Source organism: Seriola aureovittata, chromosome 13, assembly GCF_021018895.1.
Source record: "Seriola aureovittata isolate HTS-2021-v1 ecotype China chromosome 13, ASM2101889v1, whole genome shotgun sequence".
Taxonomy (NCBI): domain Eukaryota; kingdom Metazoa; phylum Chordata; class Actinopteri; order Carangiformes; family Carangidae; genus Seriola; species Seriola aureovittata.
This window is the reverse complement of record NC_079376.1, coordinates 19184328-19198583: the sequence shown is the minus strand read 5'-3', so window position 1 is coordinate 19198583 and position 14256 is coordinate 19184328. Positions and strand designations below refer to the sequence as shown.

Genomic DNA, 14256 nt, shown 5'->3' with positions numbered 1-14256 from the left:
CTTGTTCACATGTTCAGGACATAAAACTGCCACAGGAACAACACTGGCTGCTTGCAAAATAAGTCCGCAACTATTGCCTGTGCATGTAATGACACGCAACTATCTCCTCGGGCTGCTGGCTGCCTTAGAGCAGCACAACCACTTTTTCATGAGACCTGCAAGACCCGAGACATTTTTAAGTTCTAAATTGTGCAGTGATGAAGATTCATCCATTATTTCTACCTTAATTAATTGTTGGTAATGGGTGTGGTGAATGGAATGTATCCCAGCATGCATCAAGTAGAAGCTAGCATACACCCATGCTAACCCTTGACAAGCTGCATGGTTTTCACATGGCATATACACACAGACATTGTCACGCACATTCACACCTAAAGGCAATGTTACAGTACCAATTCACTTCACTTCCCCTGCATGTCTTTAAAGGATCAAACCCTTGCGAACACAGGGAGAACATGAAAATATCACATAGTAAGGCACAGGTTATCTAGGATGAGACACTGTCACACAGATGTGCAGCAACAAAATGTCTTAAAAGGGTCTGTTGTAGTAAACAAAATAACAAAATAAATTGTGCTTCCTTAGTTTTCAGCCTCAAAGTTTGCACTGCAGTGTAGGACACAAACTAAATGAGATACATGGGCTCTATTTTTGTGAATCTAGGCACAGACAATATTGTCCTTCTCAAACTGAAATGTAATGGGGAGCTTCCTGCAATCCAGACTGGTATTAAGTATTTACAATTAAAGAATTATTATACAAACCTTTTTGTTTACCAAAAAAATATTTTGTCTAATGGCAATTTTTGTGAAAAGCACTGAGCATTTTATTGCTGTCTCAGTCCCTAGCAAATCAACAGGCCAAACCAGTTAACATCCTGACATTAACATCCTGAAACCCATTAGGGCCAGTTTATGCAGTGAGAGTGTGACTGCATGTGTAGTATGACAGTAAGATTCCCAGGTTAGACTTTGAACTGTTTTCAGCCACAAGAGGGCAGAAGTTCTTTATGTTCAGAGCAGGTCTGTGAACATTTGAGGGGTAACAACAAACCCTCATGCGAACGTAATGAATTACCTGACCTAACCTGGGTGACATCCCCCACAATAACTACATTTGAATTAGCGTTCAGTCTTTGTTTGCAGCATCTAGTTTGAATCTAGTTTGAAAGAGAAACCCCTACACTTCTTGAACATATACTATAGCTGGTTTTTCCATGTAGTTGAGCTTTACACTGTTAAACTATTTACTTGAACAATCTCATTTTAATTATTTAATTGTCAGTCAAATCAAACAGTACAGCTTTGGATAATCTCCAAGGAGTACATGATTAGTGATGTAGACTTTCGGGCATATAAAAGAGAGAGCTTTGTTTTGTTTAAGAGTTTCGACTTGAGTAAAAACAAACAGGAAATGTTAATGATTAACTTTTACTATTGATAAGTAATTGAAATTCGCAGGAAGTATGGTGAGAAAGAAGGATGACATATGATAACTTTTTTTCTTTATCATTATTTTTACAAAAAAAAATCTAAAATGGTCCACATGGTAGTTAAAATGAGCTCATGTCATGAATTGAAATTTGAAACATGTTTGTATGTTTTCATTTCGTAAAGCACAGAGTGATAACATCATGAGTCTACTAATGATACCACAAATGCACAAATAAACGTAGATATGTAAGAAGAGTCATACATAAAACATAACATAAAACTTACAAAGGTAATTTGGTTATATGATTCATTATATATCATAGCATTGGGTATGTTATTTTGTCACATTAGTGTTGGTTGAGGCACATTATATAGTTACACAAAAAAAAATGCCCTTTAGTTACAGTTCATACTGCGTAAAGACTCATTCACAGAGAGATACATATTGTTCATCATGCCATTTGGCAAATGAAACGAAAACATTCTCTTTCATTCTCGTATAATTCCAGTTGAGTTGTGCAGGCAATTGTCCATGTCAGGTTAGGTGTACATTGAAATATACAGCCACTGGAAATAAAGAAAGAGACAGGTTACTAATGCTGTGAAAGATAACATGGAAAACATATAATTATGTTCAGTTGTGTCATTTCTATCTAAGTTTTTTTTTCAACAGCTGTATGTGTCAAAAGTTATAACCATGAGCTACTGACAATGTTTCATTACCTCTGACTCTCGAAGATTCATGGCTTTTCCGTCAGACAATTGTGTGAAGATTTCTGTTGAGCAACACAGAATTTGTAAAAAACAAACTGTCTCACCTAATACTGTAGAAAAACCTCAAATTTTTCCAGTATGATGATATAGATTTGTACTCATTTATAGTATTAATATTAATAGTAGACAGTTAACTGTATTACTTGTATTATCTATTGTCGTCATTTGTCCCACATAACTTGACTTACTGAACATGCAGTCCAAACGAAGGATGAGACTGATGAAACTCTCCAGTGTCATGTGGCCAGAGGAGGCACCGTAGCGCAGAGCCATCAGATTCAGCATGTCATCGCTGACCCTCATTCCTAACAAACATACATTACAGGGTAAAAGTTCAGGAGTAGTTTGGGAATTTACTGTATTCCTGTAATATCTTGGCACAATATCACATAACTTTCACAAACCAAATTGGAGTGAGAATTTGGCCTGTGTTAGCCACAATTAGCCTCAGTTGGCCACAGTGGCCTGTACCTTGGCTTTGCATTGCTCCAAACAAGCTTCTCCAAAGTATCCTTATTAAAGTTATCAAGCTGAGCTATTTCTAAACTTATTCCCCAAAACTACCCCTTTGGTTGGTTTGTTAGCAGTACTACATGGCATGCTAGGGAGTAATCTTAATTCAGGAAAAAAAAGATGATCAGTAAGTTCTTTAAAGAGGCAGCGGAAACAAGTTGTGAACACATTGCTAAGATGTTATTTTAACCTGTTAAGTTGATATAGTGAAATTGTTAGCAAACAATTGCCTATCTACACATTCAGTAGCGATGGACCAACATTAATGCTCATTCAGAGTTGTTTTTCTGGCCAATGTACGACCAATATTCAATCTTCATTTAGCTCTATTTTTGGTTTCCATCAATTCCTAAGTTAAATATGTTACTCTTTAGCCACTAAATGTTCCACTATATACCAGCTAATTGCTAATTTTGTCAGTCTGCTGTTTGGTGCTGAGCAGGTAGTGTACAGGATCTTTTTACAGCTTTTTTTTTGCAGAAATCAGTGGCCTTCTGCAACTGAAAACATTGCTATGAGAGCTGTGAACCAAAAATTGCAGAAAAGAAAAGAATGAGCTGAAATAGGCTATTAGTCTCTGAATAGAGGGGAACTGTAGAATCAAGTTGGTCACTAAACTTACATCTATTTTTTTCAGCTGATTTGCAGTTTTTAAATGTTAATGCACTCACCACAGAAGACATATTTTTTTAAGGGAAAACACTGCAAATTCAGTTATTTTGGAATTCAGTAATCACAATAACAACAGCAATAATAATAATAATAATAATAATAATAATAAAAGCAGCTTTTGTTCCATTCAATTAATTTATAATCAAAGGAATGAATGAATCCAAAGCTGGTCTACCTGAAGCCACGAATGCATTCCTTAGTTCACTCAGAGACAGCGTCCCGGTTCGTGAAACATCAGTCTTGAAGAAAATGTCCTTATAAAGAAAGAAAACACCAATAATCTTCCATATCAACTGTATATCTAGATGTACCCTTGTGGTAGAATGAACAGGCTGCTACACAATAATGCATGTTAATATTATTAAAAAAAAAAAAAGATCTTTCTGTCTGACTTGCTTAACTAGGACTTAGATCTATTTACCTTGTATGTGACGACTTTGTTCCACAGACGAACAAATTCCTCACTGTTGAGTTTGCCTGTGATTGATGTCTTTTTAACTCAGCATTAAGGCAACAAAGCTAACCTTTCCTTGAGGTAATGTGAGTTAGTTACAATCACTGTGTGTGAGATTTTCTTTAAGTCTTTAAGTAGCTTCAATAGAGGACAATGAAAAAAGTGCGAATCTACTATTTAAATAGTCTACGTTATACCAAATCATAATAATTTTATATGCATCATTACAGGATACGTCCATCAAAGCAACCATGCTGCGACAGGCATCAGTGCTGAAGCCTCCAGATTTCAATTCTCCTATATCAAACAGAAAACCTAGCATCAGCAACACAGCAATCTCACACAGAACTAAAAAAAAAAGGTTAGTACAATGTATTTTAATGTTCATTGAGCACTCGTGCTGTAGTTTGAGAGTTTTTTACAGTCCAAACCTTTCAGGATTTTTTCATTCAGAAGCTTCTGGAGCTGCTCAGCATCTACCTCCTCATACTAGCAATGAAAAGGAAACAAATAAGATGGATTAACAAAAAACCTTTCATGTCAAGAGAAAACTACACAGCACCAGCTGAACATCACACGTTTGACATAATATAGCCTTAAACTCAATATGGCTAACATGTTAGCAAACAGTTGCCTATAGAGCAGCATTAGCATTCATTTGGAATCTTGTTTCTTTTCATCTGATGAATGGAAATCCAACATTCACTCTACCTATAGCTCTAATATACATGGTAGCACTGAGGGTGATAATCCTCTGTGTGTTTCAAAAACAGTGACCCCTTTCACAGATGTTAATTTTATAAAAGAATAATTAGTGCAGCTTCAAACTGTCGATAAATTGGTAGATGCGGCATATCACGTTTTAATCAAAGGTTCCAAGTATTAATTAAACTCAGTAGTTACAATTATGGAAGTGAGAGATGTAAGTGAGAAACTACCTTGTCTGAGTACTGGCGGAAAAAGGTCTTCTTATTTTCATCTTCCTCTGCATTTTTGACCTGCTTGAGCTGGAAATAACAATCGAAAACAAACATAAGGAAACATTAAGTAATTTTACCCTAAATGAAATGTAAGTGGCAAAACATATTTCACATAATAAAATATAGTTAAACACATGTAACACAATATAAAAATAATAAGAACCAACAATATTGTGATATTGTTAAATCTTGCGCACCTCTGGAACTGGCTCCTGATTATAGTAACCAGAGTTCTCACTGTGGGTAAAAACCAAACACATTCCACATGGGATTAGTGTTTTGTATATTTTTTCTTAATATAAACACCAGTAATGTGTGACATATGCCATGCAGATTATTTTTGGATAATTTTGCATCATTGTGTGTGTCATATGTGTTATTTTTTAAGCCAAACAAAGTGTGAGAAGAGAATGTGTGCATACTAGCCATGGGTCTCTGCTTTGGATTGGATGATCAGGAGGAAGGAGGCTGTTTCATTGGCACTGAAAGTGGACGGCACAATCAGGTATTCAGCAGGCTTTAGCAGTAGGAACTCCATCACATCACGGGCATTCAGGTAGGCTTTCGTTTGGGCCACAGGTTGGCGGGTGTTGAAGAAAGTGGCTGGGAACTTCCCCTTCTGTGTCTTGTACTGTAACGATAAACACATATTTCAGCTCTATCTATATCTAAGTTATATCATTTAAAAGTGTGGATGGAGAATCTGTATTGTGAATAGTGATTGAGTTAAAATAGTTTCTTACTTGTTCAGTCACCTTGAGGGAAATCAGCGTATGATGAGTTCATGTTGGGGACAAAAGGCAAGTAATTTAATTAATAATTGTCAAATTTTCTACCAAGATATCACTAATAAATGCATATACAGTCGCACAGCAGAGTCAGACTTAAGACTTAAACCTGCCCTGATGGCCAGATGTTGTTTAACCTATAAAGACTTTGGATGGCCATTTACTGTGTTTACTTTCAGTGTTACTGCGACAATCCTTCAGTTCCTTAGAATGTGGTTCCATAAAAAACCTGAGATGTTTGTGGATCTGTCACTACTGATGTTAAAAGCCATTCACTTATTGATTCACTTATCATTTCTAATCTTCTAAAATTCTTACAATTACTCTTATTGACCAATCCCCATGTGTGAAATCATAAGTGAAACTGCCACTTCATGTCAGACACAAATTGTGGCCATTCCCTCATGGGTTTGTATACTCATTCATTACTGTTTGAAAGCACAATGTCAGCAATGAAGCTGCAACAAAGTTGGAAGTAGGGGAGTTTACCAATTACAGTGAAAATATAATACGTGTATAAGCCAACCTGAATATCTGAGATAATATTTGAGACTTGGAAAGTATGGTATCATCAGTTTTAAAAGGTTTTAATGATTATTTGATGTTGTTTTGTTGTTGTTTTGTCATAACCTGTAAGAGTTTCAAATCAAATCAATCAAAAAACTTTTATCTTATTGATTTCAGCCTCCATGTTTACTGTTCACCAGTGACCAGGTGTGCCTGATTGAATCAACTCTGATATCTTAAAAAATTACAAATTTAAATATAGAAGCTTTTTTTTTTTGCCTGCTTTTTGCTGAATATATTCAAGTACATTCAACACGAGGGCACAAAATGCTCAAAACCATGGTCTACGGCAGGGTTTCATTGTTATTTTCACTTGATTTGACAACTGCAGTTACTTCCCATATATATTGTATGCATGTCATATCCACACACTGTGATAGAAAAACAATATAGATCAAAGTTTACTTCAAACACAGAGAATCCAATGTGGACATTCTGGACCAAGCGTCGGTTTCTCTTGTCCGGCTTTTGCATGAGAGACACCAGCATGTTTTTTCCGCCATCTTTTTCTGAATATGGACCATCAATCTTGACACGATACTGTGGATTAGTCCAGAAACTGTCTGGTAGAAAAAGAAAGAAACAAAGTTTATTTGTTGTATTAATATGAAATTGAAAGCAAGGCTAGATGAACATCAATCTCATCAACATGAACTCATGGTAATATTTACTTATTGTGTATATAACATGGAAAGCTGAATGAGTTGAAGTTGTGTATTACATTGCATTGTAGCAGAATTGTTTTTATTGCAACTTTTAACTGTCCTTCTTTGGTTGCATGATGCTAACCAGTTATTCAACCAAGATAAGGTAAGTAAAACCATGTTACGGTGGCGCCTTGTCTTATCTTATTTCTGCTTTACACTGTGGGGTTTTCCCCTTATGGCCTTCGCTTGTATTTAACAAGGAAGAACTCTGTTCCAATGTTTTGTCTTTGAACCGCTGATGATTCAGGAAGTGTTGCCTGTTGCTTGTGGTCACCTAATGCCTGCATTTTAGGAAATATTTGACTAATTTTACAATGTTAGTGTCAAGGACTGTCATTGCTGCAGCAAATGTGACAACAGTCTTTGAAACATCAACAAGTAATTCGGGAGCACTAGCTTAGCCGCTTGACTAGCTTATCCACACAATTATTAGCTTGTCATATTGTTACAGTATAGTTTGGTAAAGACCAGCTTCCAGAACAGCAAAGCAGAAATTTGCTAGCTCAGTGATTGTTTATGAGGAAGAACGATTCATCAACAATGATATTCTATGAAGATATTCTACTCAAATATAAAGCTTCTATATTATCTTAGGTCTTTATTATGTCCAGATATCGTGTAAGTACCTCGGTTATTCATGCATCCTCCAGCAGTGGTTCCTGCAACCCATCTGCCCTCATATGTGGAGGTGTTCCAGCGAGAAGAGGAGTTTCCATCAAGGAAGTCTGGACTTGTGCAGCAAATGTCAAGATCTGTGTAGAACTTACAGAAGTCTTCCATGGCCATCCTGTCAAAACAAAAGATTAATTCAGACACACAAATTGTTTTTTTCCTGGCTGTGATGCTGGAGATATGAAATCATATGCTTGAGAAAGACAGTACAAGATTCATAAAAGATTAACCTATTTTTCACACATGCCGTGCATGTCTCCCAGCAGAAATAGACAGAGAAAAGACCTCTTAATGTCATATTCACATCGTACCTGCAACATTACACAAAACTGATACCTTCCACTATATTTTCTCTGTCTAGGCTGAATCTGAATATGAAAAAATATTTTTTAACCATTTAGCAGCTGCAATTGGAGACAGTAACATTTTGCTGACGTTTTCTGTCAAAAACAAATCAGAAATTAATCTATAATGAAAAGAAATCCCACATTCCAGTAACCTGCAAACTCTATGTAGAGAGATAGAGCTGTAGCAATAGCAACAAAGCAGAGATGCAGCCGGTGTGAACACACATGCGTGCTTCTCCGCAGCAGTTCAGGAACGTCAGCTGCCATGCTCACACAGCATTAGTCTAGGCCATGGTTATCTCATGCCTTGACTACTGCAATGCTCTTCTAGATGGCCTCCCTTCACACACAGTGAAACCCTTACAGATGGTCCAGAATGCGGCAGGCCCCTCTGGTCTTAGATCAGCCTAAAAGGATTTATGTCACTCCTCCGCTCATTGAATCAAATTCAAGTAACTAAAGCATGCCCTGAGAAAAAGAAGTTACTTGACAACTAACAGCGCCCTCTTAGAGAGAGTTTTGAATTTGATTTCCCACAATGTACGTTTTGTCTGAAAATGTGCAAACAGCAAAGAATGCCTAAAGTGCTTTACCTTACATCACACTTAAATCATGTATATATTCTCACCACCATACTGACATAATTTAAAATTTAAAATGTGTCTTTCTCTTTTGAATATAGAGACATGTAATATGTTTTATTATCAATGCATAAGTCATAATTTTCTATTTGTTGCGATTGTTAAGCATAGTTGTTAATATCTTATGTTTCAGAGCCACTGATTCGTACTTGTTTCTGGGTGTGCATGATTGGCACAGAGAACATTCTGATGCATAGAGAAGGTTCCCACATCATTACCTAATTTGCTTACCAAAACTCTCCATCATCATCCACTGAATGGCACATCTTACGATCATGAGCACTCACGGTTTGCCACAGTGACGACCTTGAAGACAATTTATCATTTAAGTAATAGGAAAGACATTATTTTATTATCAGTAGTTTTCAACCTTAATGACCCTGAGGTTAAGAAATTGTGCCTCTCACCTTTCTTCTCAACACATATGCAAATCAAGGTCCTTGCAGGTGGTATTTTCTGTGATTGAAAAGCCAGTGTTAAGCTGCCTTTAGGGCAAGACTTAACAGTGGATGACTTTACTGTCACTGGCAAAACCAGTTTAAAATAACCAGAGAGGGATTTTCAGAAGACAGCTTAATAAGCTTGTCATGGCCCTTATACATATGATCTTTATCCTGTTATGTATTACATACAGGAATGTGCAGTACATATGCCACTAACGAGATTATGTTTTGAAAAGAAAAAATGTGTGTTTGTGTATGTTAGTAACAATAAATACATTTTCACTTATTTTGTCATTTGAGAATAATCTCAATATTTTTGTAACAGCAAATAATAATAATAAATTTCTTTGCAAGACAGTCACTGGGTGAGAGTTGCTCTTACTGATCGCTCCAGTCTCCTTTCCACTCTCCTTTGCCCCATGGGTTCCACAAACGCACCAGGTTTACAAGTTTCCCTTGGCTCATCATCTGACCATCAATCATCACAGAAGAAGGGACCATGATTATGTACCATAAATGTAAAAATGCAAGAAATTATGTCAACTGCAGTAGGCATAAGGTTAACACAACATTACGATCACTATCAGTGAAATTACATTAGATTTACTTCCAGTTCCAAGTGCAATGTTTCAAATGTAATCCTTTACCTGTTTGACACCTGTGACAGTGTAAGCATGGCCTTGGACCAATCCATTTGGTAGTACAGTGTTGGCGGAGGTCTCCTATAAGCAAAGACATTTATAATTGCTGAGAGTTGACTCATCTATGGTTTTAAAAAAAATTACACATCTCTATTAATACATACACACTCTCACAGACGGCCCAAGCCTTCATGGGGCTGTGAGCAGAATCTGACTCGGCCAAAGGCGTAGGTTTCAACATTAGTAGGAACACCACAACCCCCAAAACAAAGAGATTGACTTTTTAATGCTGTCAACCAAACATATATATATATATATATATATGTTTGGTTGACAGCATTAAAAAGTCATATAAGTATATATATATATATATATATATACAGTATATGTAAAAATTACCAGTTTATTCAGAGTCTTAGTATAATATGTAATGCCTAATAAGCGACACTAGACTCGCCGCACTTTCTCCACTGGCTGCTTCAAATTGTACTCAGACTAACTAAACGACGAGCTAAGTTTATTTAGCGGACTTGAGAGATGCTGGTGGGTAGATTTTGTTACCTTTGGACAAAGTCAGGCTATCTTTTACCGAATGTTTCCAGTCTTTGTGCAAAGCTAAGTTTACCGGCTGCTGGCTTTGCCTTGATATTTTATGCTAGCTATTAGGGTGAGTAAGGAACGCATAAATGTATTTTTCAAAGCTAAGCAAGAAGAAGTTTGAAGGTTAGTCTTTTAAAATGGGTTGGTTGTGGTATGTTTACAGTTTGTCTACATTTCATTAGGATAAAACTTTATATAAAAGGAATACTGAAAAATATTTGGAGGAAACTTGGATATGCTGACAATTTCTCTAATGCAGCGATCCACTTACCTGATGTTACCATGTCTTTCCATCTATAATCCATTAATTTTAGTGAAACCTGTTTTTTTTAATAATTTGTGCAGGACAAAGTCATCATTTCCCCACATTTCAAGAAACCAGTCTTTCTCTGCCTGTTGCCTATTTGGATGCACTGAATCTAAAATATTAACAACTACTTTTTGCCTTCAGAGCAGCTATTCAGTTGAGAAATATATTTTAAACTTGAATCTGTCTTTTTGTCCAAGTTGAAGTTAAGTGTCTTGTTGTACATATAAGTAGGCTACGTGCACTTTGCAAAAAAGGAATCTGTGGTGTTTGGTTTGCGTGGTATTTTAGCACTTACCCCCTCAGGTGTACCACAGCCCATCAGTGAGTTAGATCTACCAGCTCTGTACATCAGCTCCCACAGGTTTTGAGGAGGATCTGACAACTGGATGCACATGTGGACACCACCAGTGAAGTCCATCATAGCCTCTGCAGGAGTTCCAGCACACATGTCCGCATAGGAACCACACACCCTGACAAACGTAGTGATATTGTTTGATTGTTTGATTATTTGAGAAATAAGGAAAAACTACTTTATGTCTGAGAAAGAATGCATGTTTCTTTTCATACTTGGCATAGGCTTTCTCCAGCAAAGCAGGCCAGAACTCATTTGGGTCCTTGGAGTGGACGAAGATCAGTCTGCCATTGATTGTCGGTAGCTTGTCATCAATGACGACATCCACCCACCTTCCAAACCTCCAGAACTGAAGAGATTATAAATATATAAAAAAAAATTAGATCCATTTACTGCAAAATGACTTAAAATGAAAGTAGAAAATGAGACTGAATGTTAAAGGATTTAAGTTCTGTATCCATACGTTGTCAGTAATTATATTTGTGGGGTGAGAAATCATATTGTTATTCATATTAAATAAAGAATTTCAGTGAATAATTTTCTCGGAAGTGAAAGTTGGTCATTTTGGCTCTGTTCTCCAGAGCACTGGAAGAAGCAGGAATTGCAAGGTTAAATTGCAACAGCTTTAAACTAATTCTACAGCATTGGCTACAGCATTGGCTACACACAGTGGCGTTTTTTTGTAAACACAGTCATATTTACATTCAGCATTGTATACTATTGTTTGTATCCTTGAAGCCTGACAAAGGTATTTAAAGCACTTGCTTTCCAATAAAATTAGCAAAGCCAATTTTATGAATATTTTGAAGCCTGCACATTTAGTACATGCTAGTAAAGCATTAATTACACACAAAACTATAACTCTGAGCTCCACAGCTTCAAGTGTTTTGAGCCAATGACTGGCCATAGTCTACAACCCATGGACATCAGCAGACATTTGAAGCATTGCAGTTCTCGCAATGTAAATATACCACTTACAATAATAACTTGTGTCAAGTTTTTGTGTGCATTTACCCTGAAGTGAAACAGCCCACAGTAGTTCTCATCAAATGTTTGCTCAAGAGGAACAACTTGCCCGAGGACATGGTTCTGGAAGGTCAGAGCTCCAATAGATGCAAGAAACCAGCAGTTTCCTGAGTAAAAACATGTTTATTAAGGTATCAGAAGGACATTTTAGCACAACAATAAAAAAAATAATGAATTAAGAAATTTCCCTACCAAGTACTCCTTGACCAAAGTCAAACCTGGAGATCCCATCAAGTACGAAGGATGGATTAGGAGCAATTTTCTGAAAATGAAAGTCAATAAAACTTAATAATTGTATAGTATAGTATAGTAGTGTATCTTAATACAATACAGATGAAGAAGAGATCCCCTTTCTAGGTTAACTTTAATGTAAGATTTTTGGGACAAAAATTGCATTCCTAAATTTAGCTGATATGAGGCTTCAAGGGCCAATGACTCAAATGTGACCTCAACTCTCAAGGTGTAAACAACTCCTCAAGAGCTTAAATACCAGAGACTCCTCACCTGTCAGTTAGAAGTCAAGAAGCTGTACTTTTCCGACCATTTGTTGTGTAAGAACTGACATTTTTACAAAAATGAAGTTCCTAAAGTTATTTTGAGTTTGAGTTTTCGATGAGAGGTAAACATCTTCTAGAACCACAAGCAAGTCCAGTTACCTTTGTATAGATACCATGACCTGGATGACTGAGAATCAGTCAGATAGTCAGAGTATATCAAATCAAGTAGGCATCTTACAAAGCTTTTTTTTTCATGTGAAGGCATTTTCTTCCTTCCAGTGTGCTTTCATTTTGTAGGCCTCACTCACACTCCAAGAGTTCAGATATGAATACGGTAAGGGACTGTACAAAAGTTATTGCGGTGTGATTGTGGGGTCAGCCTTGTGAGATTTTTTTTTTTTTTTAAATATAAATACTTACATTGAAATCAAACAAAGATTTTGCACTTTGCAATATTGAGAGAGAAAGTTGTATATCTCTATATCTATGCTTACATCTTAATCAACTAGGATATAGGACAAAAACACATTTAGCTAAACTGCTACCAAGACACTTTGTTTACTATGTCACCTATCAGCTAAAGCTTAGAGCTTACGAATATGTATGTATAAGAGCACATCTTGTACAACCTTCCCACCCTCTCTTCCAAACATTAGGGAGAGCCGGATTTAATTAACTTGATATTTAAGTTTGGGTAAGACCACCTTAATGATGATTGAATGATGATTGATGATGAAACAAATTGGAATCAGGGAAGACATTGTTTTATTTTTTAAGTAACTTCTCCACCCCACTGCAATAATTTATCTACAGTCCCTAATCAAAAACTTTATTGGCCTTGTGCTGCGATCAAATAGCCAGACACCTCACTAGTCTGTATTTTGACTGTGCGTGGCAAATTATTCAGACACAGGGAGACAATGTAGACTCGTCAAGACAGGTTGAGTAGAAAGTGGTAAACACTGAATCACTGTAAAATGATATTGTAAGTTTTAATCTTAGCTACATCAGTTGATTCAACATTAACATTTGGTGTGATGCTGGATTTCCTCTACAGTTTAACGCTTTCAAAAACACTCACTGCTGGTCTCAGCCACACCACAAGGTCCAGGTCAGAAGGTCTCAGCAACCCATGGCCGATGGAGTTCCTGTCAGGGGGGAACATTTCATCAATGTACCTCACTCCTTGTATGAGACAGTACTGTTTGAGCTGCTTGTAGTCTTGGTTTAAGAATCCCTCAGGATTGGTGGAGCTCCCGTAACCGTCCTGCTTGTGACGAGCCTCCATGATGTTCAGACACACACCGGGAGCAGGCATTGCTGCGGTTTTTGCGCTCTGTTACAGAAAAGAAGATCCAGAACAATTTTGATATTATGTATAATTTTGCATGGAAGTTTGAGATATACTAAGAAATGAGAAATTAAAGGTAAAACCATCAAGTGTCTAAGTCGAGTGTTGGGTTGGGTTGAGATCTGGGCCCAAATTAAGAATAAAAACCTAATTTATGGCACATTTTATTTAATGTTGTTACATTTAACAACTTACCCATACCTAGTGTAAGAATACTTGACATGATTAATCACAGGTATGCTTACAGTAAGCATAAACACATGTATAATTTACTTCATTTTTTTTGTGTGAAATCCTTAATATGTTAAGTTGCAATTTATGTAAAATTAACAACAAACTATATTTTTTAGTAATATAGGGATGAAATAATAGAAAAAGGTAACAAAATGAAAACTAAATTAGAGCAAAAACTACCATGAATTCAGTGGCAGCTTGTTGTGTACACCGTTGATAAAAACAAAAAGGAAAAGTAATTTAATATCCAATCA

General features: G+C 36.5%; 1 pseudogene; it reads right to left on the bottom strand.

Moving 5' to 3' along the window:
• Positions 1–1407: 1407 nt before the first annotated feature.
• LOC130179729 (calpain-1 catalytic subunit-like) lies at positions 1408–13742 on the bottom strand (annotated as a pseudogene).
• Between the last annotated feature and the right edge of the window lie 514 nt (positions 13743–14256).